Source organism: Chiloscyllium plagiosum, unplaced genomic scaffold (genome assembly GCF_037043375.1).
Source record: "Chiloscyllium plagiosum isolate Xiang-an unplaced genomic scaffold, Cpla_swu_hap1 HiC_scaffold_32, whole genome shotgun sequence".
NCBI classification, from domain to species: domain Eukaryota; kingdom Metazoa; phylum Chordata; class Chondrichthyes; order Orectolobiformes; family Hemiscylliidae; genus Chiloscyllium; species Chiloscyllium plagiosum.
Window position 1 is genome coordinate 9,545,914 of NW_028270170.1, and position 11,990 is coordinate 9,557,903.

Consider the following 11,990-nt stretch of genomic DNA (forward strand, 5'->3'; position numbering starts at 1 on the left):
AGCGCAGCAGGTCAGGCAGCATCCAGGGAATAGGAGAATCTACGTTTCGGGCATAAGCCCTTCTTCAGGAATGAGGAGATGACCTGGGGGGTGCAGTGAGAGAGGGACTCACTGAAATCTTTGTAGAGGGAGGAAGAGAGCTTCTTCAAGGAAGGCATCCTTGTGAGAGGATTCGCAGTAGGTTGAAATCTTTGAGGAGAAAGTGAGGTCTGCAGATGCTGGAGATCAGAGCTGAAAATGTGTTGCTGGAAAAGCGCAGCAGGTCAGGCAGCATCCAGGGAACAGGAGAATCGACGTTTCGGGCATAAGCCCTTCTTCAGGAATGAGGCTTCTTTCATAAGCCCTTCTTCAGGATCATTCCTGAAGAAGGGCTTATGCCCGAAACGTCGATTCTCCTGTTCCCTGGATGCTGCCTGACCTGCTGCGCTTTTCCAGCAACATATTTTCAGCTCTGATGTCCAGCATCTGCAGACCTCACTTTCCCATCACAGAAGGAACCTTGCTGTGGTAACAAAACACTCCTTCCTAAGTCTGCCCAGTGCAGAATGGGTTACGGAAGTTAGTTGAAAAACTGCTCAAGTGCAGGGATATTGCTTGTATAAAGGGGGCACCCAGATTTGAACTGGGGACCTCTTGATCTGCAGTCAAATGCTCTACCACTGAGCTACACCCCCAAGAGGAAGCTGCGGTGCATGTTTAAGCTTTCCGCATTGTACAGTGACAATTCTCAAAAACAACTCTCTTGTCTGTGCCTTTCAACAGTTTACGTGCAGCAGAGATGTTTTGTATGTGGAATGTAACTCCAAATTGACCGTCTGACTTCAATAGCATTTGCATCGGCAATGGCTATGGCTGAGTTGCAGAGTTTAGATGGACGTAAGATATTGCGCAGATGCCCTCACAGGTTGCATCGGCGCTGACCGAATGCACATGCAATGCTTTCAAGCTCTCGTTTCGGCACTGCAGTGCGTATTTTGCAACATCTCACGATGCAACATGGATCTTCGTGTCCTTCAGCTGTTCATCACAGAAGGAACCTTGCTGTGGTAACAAAACGCCCCGTCCTAAATCTGCCCTGTGCAGAATGGGTAACGGAAGTTACTTGAAAACTGCTCAAGTGCAGGGAAATTGCTTGTATAAAGGGGACACCCAGATTTGAACTGGGGACCTCTTGATCTGCAGTCAAATGCTCTACCACTGAGCTACACCCCCATGAGAACGCTGCGCTGCATGTTTAAGTTTTCATCATGATACAGTGACAATTGTCGAAAGCAACTCTCTTGTCTGCACCTTTCAACAGTTTACGTGCAGCAGAGATGTTTTGCATGTGGAACGTAACTCCAAAATGACTGTCTGACTTCAATAGCATTTGCATCGGCAATGGAAATGGCTGAGTGGCAGAGTTTAGATGGACGTAAGATATTGCGCAGATGCCCTCACTGTTTGCATCGGCGCAGACCGAATGCACATGCAATGCTTTCAAACTCTCGTTTTGGCACTGCAGTGCATGTTTTGCAACATCTCACGATGCAACACAGATCTTCGTGTCCTTCAGCTGTTCATCACAGAAGGAACCTTGCTGTGGTAACAAAATACCCCTTCCTAAATCTGCCCAGTGTAGAATGGGTAACGGAAGTTCGTTGAAAAACTGCTCAAGTGCAGGGATATTGCTTGTATAAAGGGGGCACCCAGATTTGAACTGGGGACCTCTTGATCTGCAGTCAAATGCTCTACCACTGAGCTACACCCCCAAGAGGAAGCTGCGGTGTATGTTTAAGCTTTCCGCATTGTACAGTGACAATTCTCAAAAACAACTCTCTTGTCTGTGCCTTTCAACAGTTTACGTGCAGCAGAGATGTTTTGTATGTGGAATGTAACTCCAAATTGACCGTCTGACTTCAATAGCATTTGCATCGGCAATGGATATGGCTGAGTTGCAGAGTTTAGATGGACGTAAGATATTGCGCAGATGCCCTCACAGGTTGCATCGGCGCTGACCGAATGCACATGCAATGCTTTCAAGCTCTCGTTTCGGCACTGCAGTGCATGTTTTGCAACATCTCACGATGCAACACAGATCTTCGTGTCCTTCAGCTGTTCATCACAGAAGGAACCTTGCTGTGGTAACAAAATACCCCTTCCGAAGTCTGCCCTGTGCAGAATGGGCTACGGAAGCAACTTGAAAAACTGATCAAGTGCAGGGAAGTTGCTTGTATAAAGGGGGCACCCAGATTTGAACTGGGGACCTCTTGATCTGCAGTCAAATGCTCTACCACTGAGCTACACCCCCACCCGCTATGCTGCGTTGCATGTTTACACTTTCCGCATAATACAGTGACAATTGTCTAAAACAACTCTCTTATCTGCGCCTTTCAACAGTTTACGTGCAGCAGAGATGTTTTGCATGTGGAACGTAACTCCAAAATGACTGTCTGACTTCAATAGCATTTGCATCGGCAATGGAAATGGCTGAGTGGCAGAGTTTAGATGGACGTAAGATATTGCGCAGATGCCCTCATAGATTGCATCGGCGCTGAACGAATGCACATGCAATGCTTTCATGCTCTCGTTTCGGCACTGCAGTGCGTATTTTGCAACATCTCACAATGCAACATGGATCTTCGTGTCCTTCAGCTGTTCATCACAGAAGGAGCTGAAAATGTGTTGCTGGAAAAGCGCAGCAGGTCAGGCAGCATCCAGGGAATAGGAGAATCTACGTTTCGGGCATAAGCCCTTCTTCAGGAATGAGGAGATGACCTGGGGGGTGCAGTGAGAGAGGGACTCACTGAAATCTTTGTAGAGGGAGGAAGAGAGCTTCTTCAAGGAAGGCATCCTTGTGAGAGGATTCGCAGTAGGTTGAAATCTTTGAGGAGAAAGTGAGGTCTGCAGATGCTGGAGATCAGAGCTGAAAATGTGTTGCTGGAAAAGCGCAGCAGGTCAGGCAGCATCCAGGGAACAGGAGAATCGACGTTTCGGGCATAAGCCCTTCTTCAGGAATGAGGCTTTTTTCATAAGCCCTTCTTCAGGATCATTCCTGAAGAAGGGCTTATGCCCGAAACGTCGATTCTCCTGTTCCCTGGATGCTGCCTGACCTGCTGCGCTTTTCCAGCAACATATTTTCAGCTCTGATGTCCAGCATCTGCAGACCTCACTTTCCCATCACAGAAGGAACCTTGATGTGGTAACAAAACACTCCTTCCTAAGTCTGCCCAGTGCAGAATGGGTTACGGAAGTTAGTTGAAAAACTGCTCAAGTGCAGGGATATTGCTTGTATAAAGGGGGCACCCAGATTTGAACTGGGGACCTCTTGATCTGCAGTCAAATGCTCTACCACTGAGCTACACCCCCAAGAGGAAGCTGCGGTGCATGTTTAAGCTTTCCGCATTGTACAGTGACAATTCTCAAAAACAACTCTCTTGTCTGTGCCTTTCAACAGTTTACGTGCAGCAGAGATGTTTTGTATGTGGAATGTAACTCCAAATTGACCGTCTGACTTCAATAGCATTTGCATCGGCAATGGATATGGCTGAGTTGCAGAGTTTAGATGGACGTAAGATATTGCGCAGATGCCCTCACTGTTTGCATCGGCGCAGACCGAATGCACATGCAATGCTTTCAAACTCTCGTTTTGGCACTGCAGTGCGTATTTTGCAACATCTCACGATTCAACATGGATCTTCGTGTCCTTCAGCTGTTCATTACAGAAGGAACCTTGCTGTGGTAACAAAACGCCCCGTCCTAAATCTGCCCTGTGCAGAATGGGTAACGGAAGTTACTTGAAAACTGCTCAAGTGCAGGGAAATTGCTTGTATAAAGGGGGCACCCAGATTTGAACTGGGGACCTCTTGATCTGCAGTCAAATGCTCTACCACTGAGCTACACCCCCATGAGAACGCTGCGCTGCATGTTTAAGTTTTCATCATGATACAGTGACAATTGTCGAAAGCAACTCTCTTGTCTGCACCTTTCAACAGTTTACGTGCAGCAGAGATGTTTTGCATGTGGAACGTAACTCCAAAATGACTGTCTGACTTCAATAGCATTTGCATCGGCAATGGAAATGGCTGAGTGGCAGAGTTTAGATGGACGTAAGATATTGCGCAGATGCCCTCACTGTTTGCATCGGCGCAGACCGAATGCACATGCAATGCTTTCAAACTCTCGTTTTGGCACTGCAGTGCATGTTTTGCAACATCTCACGATGCAACACAGATCTTCGTGTCCTTCAGCTGTTCATCACAGAAGGAACCTTGCTGTGGTAACAAAATACCCCTTCCGAAGTCTGCCCTGTGCAGAATGGGCTACGGAAGCAACTTGAAAAACTGATCAAGTGCAGGGAAGTTGCTTGTATAAAGGGGGCACCCAGATTTGAACTGGGGACCTCTTGATCTGCAGTCAAATGCTCTACCACTGAGCTACACCCCCACCCGCTATGCTGCGTTGCATGTTTACACTTTCCGCATAATACAGTGACAATTGTCTAAAACAACTCTCTTATCTGCGCCTTTCAACAGTTTACGTGCAGCAGAGATGTTTTGCATGTGGAACGTAACTCCAAAATGACTGTCTGACTTCAATAGCATTTGCATCGGCAATGGAAATGGCTGAGTGGCAGAGTTTAGATGGACGTAAGATATTGCGCAGATGCCCTCATAGATTGCATCGGCGCTGAACGAATGCACATGCAATGCTTTCATGCTCTCGTTTCGGCACTGCAGTGCGTATTTTGCAACATCTCACAATGCAACATGGATCTTCGTGTCCTTCAGCTGTTCATCACAGAAGGAGCTGAAAATGTGTTGCTGGAAAAGCGCAGCAGGTCAGGCAGCATCCAGGGAATAGGAGAATCTACGTTTCGGGCATAAGCCCTTCTTCAGGAATGAGGAGATGACCTGGGGGGTGCAGTGAGAGAGGGACTCACTGAAATCTTTGTAGAGGGAGGAAGAGAGCTTCTTCAAGGAAGGCATCCTTGTGAGAGGATTCGCAGTAGGTTGAAATCTTTGAGGAGAAAGTGAGGTCTGCAGATGCTGGAGATCAGAGCTGAAAATGTGTTGCTGGAAAAGCGCAGCAGGTCAGGCAGCATCCAGGGAACAGGAGAATCGACGTTTCGGGCATAAGCCCTTCTTCAGGAATGAGGCTTTTTTCATAAGCCCTTCTTCAGGATCATTCCTGAAGAAGGGCTTATGCCCGAAACGTCGATTCTCCTGTTCCCTGGATGCTGCCTGACCTGCTGCGCTTTTCCAGCAACATATTTTCAGCTCTGATGTCCAGCATCTGCAGACCTCACTTTCCCATCACAGAAGGAACCTTGATGTGGTAACAAAACACTCCTTCCTAAGTCTGCCCAGTGCAGAATGGGTTACGGAAGTTAGTTGAAAAACTGCTCAAGTGCAGGGATATTGCTTGTATAAAGGGGGCACCCAGATTTGAACTGGGGACCTCTTGATCTGCAGTCAAATGCTCTACCACTGAGCTACACCCCCAAGAGGAAGCTGCGGTGCATGTTTAAGCTTTCCGCATTGTACAGTGACAATTCTCAAAAACAACTCTCTTGTCTGTGCCTTTCAACAGTTTACGTGCAGCAGAGATGTTTTGTATGTGGAATGTAACTCCAAATTGACCGTCTGACTTCAATAGCATTTGCATCGGCAATGGATATGGCTGAGTTGCAGAGTTTAGATGGACGTAAGATATTGCGCAGATGCCCTCACTGTTTGCATCGGCGCAGACCGAATGCACATGCAATGCTTTCAAACTCTCGTTTTGGCACTGCAGTGCGTATTTTGCAACATCTCACGATTCAACATGGATCTTCGTGTCCTTCAGCTGTTCATTACAGAAGGAACCTTGCTGTGGTAACAAAACGCCCCGTCCTAAATCTGCCCTGTGCAGAATGGGTAACGGAAGTTACTTGAAAACTGCTCAAGTGCAGGGAAATTGCTTGTATAAAGGGGGCACCCAGATTTGAACTGGGGACCTCTTGATCTGCAGTCAAATGCTCTACCACTGAGCTACACCCCCATGAGAACGCTGCGCTGCATGTTTAAGTTTTCATCATGATACAGTGACAATTGTCGAAAGCAACTCTCTTGTCTGCACCTTTCAACAGTTTACGTGCAGCAGAGATGTTTTGCATGTGGAACGTAACTCCAAAATGACTGTCTGACTTCAATAGCATTTGCATCGGCAATGGAAATGGCTGAGTGGCAGAGTTTAGATGGACGTAAGATATTGCGCAGATGCCCTCACTGTTTGCATCGGCGCAGACCGAATGCACATGCAATGCTTTCAAACTCTCGTTTTGGCACTGCAGTGCATGTTTTGCAACATCTCACGATGCAACACAGATCTTCGTGTCCTTCAGCTGTTCATCACAGAAGGAACCTTGCTGTGGTAACAAAATACCCCTTCCTAAATCTGCCCAGTGTAGAATGGGTAACGGAAGTTCGTTGAAAAACTGCTCAAGTGCAGGGATATTGCTTGTATAAAGGGGGCACCCAGATTTGAACTGGGGACCTCTTGATCTGCAGTCAAATGCTCTACCACTGAGCTACACCCCCACCCGCTATGCTGCGTTGCATGTTTACACTTTCCGCATAATACAGTGACAATTGTCTAAAACAACTCTCTTATCTGCGCCTTTCAACAGTTTACGTGCAGCAGAGATGTTTTGCATGTGGAACGTAACTCCAAAATGACTGTCTGACTTCAATAGCATTTGCATCGGCAATGGAAATGGCTGAGTGGCAGAGTTTAGATGGACGTAAGATATTGCGCAGATGCCCTCATAGATTGCATCGGCGCTGAACGAATGCACATGCAATGCTTTCATGCTCTCGTTTCGGCACTGCAGTGCGTATTTTGCAACATCTCACAATGCAACATGGATCTTCGTGTCCTTCAGCTGTTCATCACAGAAGGAGCTGAAAATGTGTTGCTGGAAAAGCGCAGCAGGTCAGGCAGCATCCAGGGAATAGGAGAATCTACGTTTCGGGCATAAGCCCTTCTTCAGGAATGAGGAGATGACCTGGGGGGTGCAGTGAGAGAGGGACTCACTGAAATCTTTGTAGAGGGAGGAAGAGAGCTTCTTCAAGGAAGGCATCCTTGTGAGAGGATTCGCAGTAGGTTGAAATCTTTGAGGAGAAAGTGAGGTCTGCAGATGCTGGAGATCAGAGCTGAAAATGTGTTGCTGGAAAAGCGCAGCAGGTCAGGCAGCATCCAGGGAACAGGAGAATCGACGTTTCGGGCATAAGCCCTTCTTCAGGAATGAGGCTTCTTTCATAAGCCCTTCTTCAGGATCATTCCTGAAGAAGGGCTTATGCCCGAAACGTCGATTCTCCTGTTCCCTGGATGCTGCCTGACCTGCTGCGCTTTTCCAGCAACATATTTTCAGCTCTGATGTCCAGCATCTGCAGACCTCACTTTCCCATCACAGAAGGAACCTTGCTGTGGTAACAAAACACTCCTTCCTAAGTCTGCCCAGTGCAGAATGGGTTACGGAAGTTAGTTGAAAAACTGCTCAAGTGCAGGGATATTGCTTGTATAAAGGGGGCACCCAGATTTGAACTGGGGACCTCTTGATCTGCAGTCAAATGCTCTACCACTGAGCTACACCCCCAAGAGGAAGCTGCGGTGCATGTTTAAGCTTTCCGCATTGTACAGTGACAATTCTCAAAAACAACTCTCTTGTCTGTGCCTTTCAACAGTTTACGTGCAGCAGAGATGTTTTGTATGTGGAATGTAACTCCAAATTGACCGTCTGACTTCAATAGCATTTGCATCGGCAATGGATATGGCTGAGTTGCAGAGTTTAGATGGACGTAAGATATTGCGCAGATGCCCTCACTGTTTGCCTCGGCGCAGACCGAATGCACATGCAATGCTTTCAAACTCTCGTTTTGGCACTGCAGTGCGTATTTTGCAACATCTCACGATGCAACATGGATCTTCGTGTCCTTCAGCTGTTCATCACAGAAGGAACCTTGCTGTGGTAACAAAACGCCACGTCCTAAATCTGCCCTGTGCAGAATGGGTAACGGAAGTTACTTGAAAACTGCTCAAGTGCAGGGAAATTGCTTGTATAAAGGGGGCACCCAGATTTGAACTGGGGACCTCTTGATCTGCAGTCAAATGCTCTACCACTGAGCTACACCCCCATGAGAACGCTGCGCTGCATGTTTAAGTTTTCATCATGATACAGTGACAATTGTCGAAAGCAACTCTCTTGTCTGCACCTTTCAACAGTTTACGTGCAGCAGAGATGTTTTGCATGTGGAACGTAACTCCAAAATGACTGTCTGACTTCAATAGCATTTGCATCGGCAATGGAAATGGCTGAGTGGCAGAGTTTAGATGGACGTAAGATATTGCGCAGATGCCCTCACTGTTTGCATCGGCGCAGACCGAATGCACATGCAATGCTTTCAAACTCTCGTTTTGGCACTGCAGTGCATGTTTTGCAACATCTCACGATGCAACACAGATCTTCGTGTCCTTCAGCTGTTCATCACAGAAGGAACCTTGCTGTGGTAACAAAATACCCCTTCCTAAATCTGCCCAGTGTAGAATGGGTAACGGAAGTTCGTTGAAAAACTGCTCAAGTGCAGGGATATTGCTTGTATAAAGGGGGCACCCAGATTTGAACTGGGGACCTCTTGATCTGCAGTCAAATGCTCTACCACTGAGCTACACCCCCAAGAGGAAGCTGCGGTGTATGTTTAAGCTTTCCGCATTGTACAGTGACAATTCTCAAAAACAACTCTCTTGTCTGTGCCTTTCAACAGTTTACGTGCAGCAGAGATGTTTTGTATGTGGAATGTAACTCCAAATTGACCGTCTGACTTCAATAGCATTTGCATCGGCAATGGATATGGCTGAGTTGCAGAGTTTAGATGGACGTAAGATATTGCGCAGATGCCCTCACAGGTTGCATCGGCGCTGACCGAATGCACATGCAATGCTTTCAAGCTCTCGTTTCGGCACTGCAGTGCATGTTTTGCAACATCTCACGATGCAACACAGATCTTCGTGTCCTTCAGCTGTTCATCACAGAAGGAACCTTGCTGTGGTAACAAAATACCCCTTCCGAAGTCTGCCCTGTGCAGAATGGGCTACGGAAGCAACTTGAAAAACTGCTCAAGTGCAGGGATATTGCTTGTATAAAGGGGGCACCCAGATTTGAACTGGGGACCTCTTGATCTGCAGTCAAATGCTCTACCACTGAGCTACACCCCCACCCGCTATGCTGCGTTGCATGTTTACACTTTCCGCATAATACAGTGACAATTGTCTAAAACAACTCTCTTATCTGCGCCTTTCAACAGTTTACGTGCAGCAGAGATGTTTTGCATGTGGAACGTAACTCCAAAATGACTGTCTGACTTCAATAGCATTTGCATCGGCAATGGAAATGGCTGAGTGGCAGAGTTTAGATGGACGTAAGATATTGCGCAGATGCCCTCATAGATTGCATCGGCGCTGAACGAATGCACATGCAATGCTTTCATGCTCTCGTTTCGGCACTGCAGTGCGTATTTTGCAACATCTCACAATGCAACATGGATCTTCGTGTCCTTCAGCTGTTCATCACAGAAGGAGCTGAAAATGTGTTGCTGGAAAAGCGCAGCAGGTCAGGCAGCATCCAGGGAATAGGAGAATCTACGTTTCGGGCATAAGCCCTTCTTCAGGAATGAGGAGATGACCTGGGGGGTGCAGTGAGAGAGGGACTCACTGAAATCTTTGTAGAGGGAGGAAGAGAGCTTCTTCAAGGAAGGCATCCTTGTGAGAGGATTCGCAGTAGGTTGAAATCTTTGAGGAGAAAGTGAGGTCTGCAGATGCTGGAGATCAGAGCTGAAAATGTGTTGCTGGAAAAGCGCAGCAGGTCAGGCAGCATCCAGGGAACAGGAGAATCGACGTTTCGGGCATAAGCCCTTCTTCAGGAATGAGGCTTCTTTCATAAGCCCTTCTTCAGGATCATTCCTGAAGAAGGGCTTATGCCCGAAACGTCGATTCTCCTGTTCCCTGGATGCTGCCTGACCTGCTGCGCTTTTCCAGCAACATATTTTCAGCTCTGATGTCCAGCATCTGCAGACCTCACTTTCCCATCACAGAAGGAACCTTGCTGTGGTAACAAAACACTCCTTCCTAAGTCTGCCCAGTGCAGAATGGGTTACGGAAGTTAGTTGAAAAACTGCTCAAGTGCAGGGATATTGCTTGTATAAAGGGGGCACCCAGATTTGAACTGGGGACCTCTTGATCTGCAGTCAAATGCTCTACCACTGAGCTACACCCCCAAGAGGAAGCTGCGGTGCATGTTTAAGCTTTCCGCATTGTACAGTGACAATTCTCAAAAACAACTCTCTTGTCTGTGCCTTTCAACAGTTTACGTGCAGCAGAGATGTTTTGTATGTGGAATGTAACTCCAAATTGACCGTCTGACTTCAATAGCATTTGCATCGGCAATGGATATGGCTGAGTTGCAGAGTTTAGATGGACGTAAGATATTGCGCAGATGCCCTCACAGGTTGCATCGGCGCTGACCGAATGCACATGCAATGCTTTCAAGCTCTCGTTTCGGCACTGCAGTGCGTATTTTGCAACATCTCACGATGCAACATGGATCTTCGTGTCCTTCAGCTGTTCATCACAGAAGGAACCTTGCTGTGGTAACAAAACGCCCCGTCCTAAATCTGCCCTGTGCAGAATGGGTAACGGAAGTTACTTGAAAACTGCTCAAGTGCAGGGAAATTGCTTGTATAAAGGGGACACCCAGATTTGAACTGGGGACCTCTTGATCTGCAGTCAAATGCTCTACCACTGAGCTACACCCCCATGAGAACGCTGCGCTGCATGTTTAAGTTTTCATCATGATACAGTGACAATTGTCGAAAGCAACTCTCTTGTCTGCACCTTTCAACAGTTTACGTGCAGCAGAGATGTTTTGCATGTGGAACGTAACTCCAAAATGACTGTCTGACTTCAATAGCATTTGCATCGGCAATGGAAATGGCTGAGTGGCAGAGTTTAGATGGACGTAAGATATTGCGCAGATGCCCTCACTGTTTGCATCGGCGCAGACCGAATGCACATGCAATGCTTTCAAACTCTCGTTTTGGCACTGCAGTGCATGTTTTGCAACATCTCACGATGCAACACAGATCTTCGTGTCCTTCAGCTGTTCATCACAGAAGGAACCTTGCTGTGGTAACAAAATACCCCTTCCTAAATCTGCCCAGTGTAGAATGGGTAACGGAAGTTCGTTGAAAAACTGCTCAAGTGCAGGGATATTGCTTGTATAAAGGGGGCACCCAGATTTGAACTGGGGACCTCTTGATCTGCAGTCAAATGCTCTACCACTGAGCTACACCCCCAAGAGGAAGCTGCGGTGTATGTTTAAGCTTTCCGCATTGTACAGTGACAATTCTCAAAAACAACTCTCTTGTCTGTGCCTTTCAACAGTTTACGTGCAGCAGAGATGTTTTGTATGTGGAATGTAACTCCAAATTGACCGTCTGACTTCAATAGCATTTGCATCGGCAATGGATATGGCTGAGTTGCAGAGTTTAGATGGACGTAAGATATTGCGCAGATGCCCTCACAGGTTGCATCGGCGCTGACCGAATGCACATGCAATGCTTTCAAGCTCTCGTTTCGGCACTGCAGTGCATGTTTTGCAACATCTCACGATGCAACACAGATCTTCGTGTCCTTCAGCTGTTCATCACAGAAGGAACCTTGCTGTGGTAACAAAATACCCCTTCCGAAGTCTGCCCTGTGCAGAATGGGCTACGGAAGCAACTTGAAAAACTGATCAAGTGCAGGGAAGTTGCTTGTATAAAGGGGGCACCCAGATTTGAACTGGGGACCTCTTGATCTGCAGTCAAATGCTCTACCACTGAGCTACACCCCCACCCGCTATGCTGCGTTGCATGTTTACACTTTCCGCATAATACAGTGACAATTGTCTAAAACAACTCTCTTATCTGCGCCTT

The 11,990-nt window shown here is 47.2% G+C and overlaps 16 non-coding genes across 16 annotated transcripts; all 16 read right to left on the reverse strand.

Moving 5' to 3' along the window:
• Positions 1-602: 602 nt before the first annotated feature.
• Positions 603-674, reverse strand: trnac-gca (transfer RNA cysteine (anticodon GCA)). Its single transcript has one exon. It is a non-coding gene; the product is annotated as a tRNA-Cys (tRNA).
• A 1,005-nt stretch (positions 675-1,679) lies between these two features.
• On the reverse strand, positions 1,680-1,751 carry trnac-gca (transfer RNA cysteine (anticodon GCA)). Its single transcript has one exon. It is a non-coding gene; the product is annotated as a tRNA-Cys (tRNA).
• A 467-nt stretch (positions 1,752-2,218) lies between these two features.
• On the reverse strand, positions 2,219-2,290 carry trnac-gca (transfer RNA cysteine (anticodon GCA)). Its single transcript has one exon. It is a non-coding gene; the product is annotated as a tRNA-Cys (tRNA).
• A 986-nt stretch (positions 2,291-3,276) lies between these two features.
• Positions 3,277-3,348, reverse strand: trnac-gca (transfer RNA cysteine (anticodon GCA)). The gene has a single exon. It is a non-coding gene; the product is annotated as a tRNA-Cys (tRNA).
• Positions 3,349-3,814: 466 nt separating this feature from the next.
• On the reverse strand, positions 3,815-3,886 carry trnac-gca (transfer RNA cysteine (anticodon GCA)). Its single transcript has one exon. It is a non-coding gene; the product is annotated as a tRNA-Cys (tRNA).
• Positions 3,887-4,353: 467 nt separating this feature from the next.
• On the reverse strand, positions 4,354-4,425 carry trnac-gca (transfer RNA cysteine (anticodon GCA)). The gene has a single exon. It is a non-coding gene; the product is annotated as a tRNA-Cys (tRNA).
• Positions 4,426-5,411: 986 nt separating this feature from the next.
• Positions 5,412-5,483, reverse strand: trnac-gca (transfer RNA cysteine (anticodon GCA)). The gene has a single exon. It is a non-coding gene; the product is annotated as a tRNA-Cys (tRNA).
• Positions 5,484-5,949: 466 nt separating this feature from the next.
• Positions 5,950-6,021, reverse strand: trnac-gca (transfer RNA cysteine (anticodon GCA)). Its single transcript has one exon. It is a non-coding gene; the product is annotated as a tRNA-Cys (tRNA).
• A 467-nt stretch (positions 6,022-6,488) lies between these two features.
• trnac-gca (transfer RNA cysteine (anticodon GCA)) lies at positions 6,489-6,560 on the reverse strand. The gene has a single exon. It is a non-coding gene; the product is annotated as a tRNA-Cys (tRNA).
• Positions 6,561-7,546: 986 nt separating this feature from the next.
• Positions 7,547-7,618, reverse strand: trnac-gca (transfer RNA cysteine (anticodon GCA)). Its single transcript has one exon. It is a non-coding gene; the product is annotated as a tRNA-Cys (tRNA).
• A 466-nt stretch (positions 7,619-8,084) lies between these two features.
• On the reverse strand, positions 8,085-8,156 carry trnac-gca (transfer RNA cysteine (anticodon GCA)). Its single transcript has one exon. It is a non-coding gene; the product is annotated as a tRNA-Cys (tRNA).
• A 467-nt stretch (positions 8,157-8,623) lies between these two features.
• On the reverse strand, positions 8,624-8,695 carry trnac-gca (transfer RNA cysteine (anticodon GCA)). Its single transcript has one exon. It is a non-coding gene; the product is annotated as a tRNA-Cys (tRNA).
• A 467-nt stretch (positions 8,696-9,162) lies between these two features.
• On the reverse strand, positions 9,163-9,234 carry trnac-gca (transfer RNA cysteine (anticodon GCA)). Its single transcript has one exon. It is a non-coding gene; the product is annotated as a tRNA-Cys (tRNA).
• Positions 9,235-10,220: 986 nt separating this feature from the next.
• trnac-gca (transfer RNA cysteine (anticodon GCA)) lies at positions 10,221-10,292 on the reverse strand. Its single transcript has one exon. It is a non-coding gene; the product is annotated as a tRNA-Cys (tRNA).
• A 1,005-nt stretch (positions 10,293-11,297) lies between these two features.
• On the reverse strand, positions 11,298-11,369 carry trnac-gca (transfer RNA cysteine (anticodon GCA)). Its single transcript has one exon. It is a non-coding gene; the product is annotated as a tRNA-Cys (tRNA).
• Positions 11,370-11,836: 467 nt separating this feature from the next.
• trnac-gca (transfer RNA cysteine (anticodon GCA)) lies at positions 11,837-11,908 on the reverse strand. Its single transcript has one exon. It is a non-coding gene; the product is annotated as a tRNA-Cys (tRNA).
• Positions 11,909-11,990: the final 82 nt, after the last annotated feature.